General features: G+C 45.8%; 1 non-coding gene across 1 annotated transcript; it reads left to right on the top strand.

Moving 5' to 3' along the window:
- Nucleotides 1-706: 706 nt before the first annotated feature.
- On the top strand, nucleotides 707-777 carry Trnag-gcc (transfer RNA glycine (anticodon GCC)). The gene has a single exon. It is a non-coding gene; the product is annotated as a tRNA-Gly (tRNA).
- Nucleotides 778-1831: the final 1054 nt, after the last annotated feature.

Here is a 1831-nt window from a genome sequence, read left to right as displayed (position 1 = left end):
GGGCCCCGCAACGAACTTGTGACGTCACACTAGTCAGTTTGTCCGTGCAGGGTCCACGAGAAATCAATATGTAATTGAAAATGTACACATTAAAGGTCTAAACTTTGTAGGGTGCTGTCGAGAAATTGCATGCATTTAAACACACAGTCAAGAATTATTAAACTCGTCTGAAATAGTCACTTGCGCCCAGCCGGAGACTGCTGCTGGCACTCCTAAGACCAGTAGTGTCTCGTGCTGTGACGCACGCGTCACGACCTGTTTCTCTCGTGGGCCTCGGCTAGCTGTCACTTGTCTCAAGCCCTATATCCCGTTGGCTATGCCCAGGGCAATACCGCGGTTGCCATAGGCCAACTGCTTTTTCGGAAGGAATAAAGTCGTACGTCTGAACTATGGGAAGAACGAGGCAGCGCGCTACTAATGTATGTTTTGCGTCTGCGTGTATGTGACCAAGCTTAAAGTAGCGGTAACCGACTTAGGTTATTGAGAACACGTGTTACGAGAGAACGAAGAAGAGCAAAGAGCGTCAAGTGTTTCTCTGCAAATGAGTACTCTGTCAGAAAGAAAGAAATTGTCTCACGAAGACTGTTATACGAGAGGCTGCTGCGTGGCACAAACCGCTATATCATCCACCGGCACCGCAGCCTCGGCCGGAGTGAAACCTGCGGGAGCGGCGACTCATCATAACGGGGAGATTACTCTCTTGTCAGCATCGGTGGTTCAGTGGTAGAATGCTCGCCTGCCACGCGGGCGGCCCGGGTTCGATTCCCGGCCGATGCAACGTTTTTCATAATTTTCTTCCGAATCGTTCCAGAAACGCTAGTGAACCGATGAAGAGATTTTCGCTTATTTCTTGACAGTTCCATTAAAAAAAGGAGTCTTTGTTAAATTCAGATTAATTTATTCAGAAAGTGACTTTCTACCCGTACGTGTATTTGTAGTCCACGCTTCTACTCGTAAAACTGGAACGGTAATTGTTGCAGTCTATCCTCTCTTAAAGTTACTAAAGATTTAAGAAAACGTCGTTAATGTTCTGAAATCAATCTAAGGATAACCATGGCGTCCAGTTGGCCGTAGTAGAGAGGAGCCAGCCGCTGTGACCGAGCTGTTCTAGGCGCTTCAGTCCGGAACCACGCGGCTGCTACGGTCGCAGGTTCGAATCCTGCCTCGGGCATATATATGTGTGACGTCCTTACGTTAGTTAGGTTTACGCAGTTCTAATTCTAAGGGACTGATGACCTCAGATGTTAAGTCCTATATGTTTAGAGCCATTTGAACCATTTTAAGTAGAGAGGAGGCAAAGTTTGCACAACAAGCGGCTAACTGAGTGCAGGGAGCAAATGTCACTTGCGATAAGGAACGCCTTCAATTGTAACGGTTTCCTGCGAGAGAAAGGCGCTCTCTTTTCCTTGGAGTGGAACTGCTTCTTAATTCACATGAGCCAGCATGATTAGCGGCATAGCATGAAGACGACCGGAGGGAAAATACTTCGCTAAAGATTCACTGAATATCTCTCGCTTCGTAGCAATGATGGCGAGCTTTGTAACTAAATAATATGGAGGTAAAATAAACCCCAGTTTAGATCTCTAGATGGGGGTCAAGGACAAACCTTGGACTAAATGAAGGAAGTAAAAGACTTCATCAGGTTACCCTCCATTCAGATGCTGTAGCACGTAGCGACTGTTATATTGGCTTGTAAATAATAGATTTCAGCTATGAGTCGTCCTTTTGAAATTTTATTTGCAGATCTAGATTTCGGCTAGAAACTAGCCATTCTCAATGCACTATCATTTTTGATCAATGAATATTCAACGAACTGCGGATGAAGCCCGAC

This window comes from Schistocerca serialis, chromosome 1 (genome assembly GCF_023864345.2).
Source record: "Schistocerca serialis cubense isolate TAMUIC-IGC-003099 chromosome 1, iqSchSeri2.2, whole genome shotgun sequence".
NCBI lineage: Eukaryota > Metazoa > Arthropoda > Insecta > Orthoptera > Acrididae > Schistocerca > Schistocerca serialis.
This window is presented reverse-complemented; position numbering and strand designations above follow the sequence as displayed.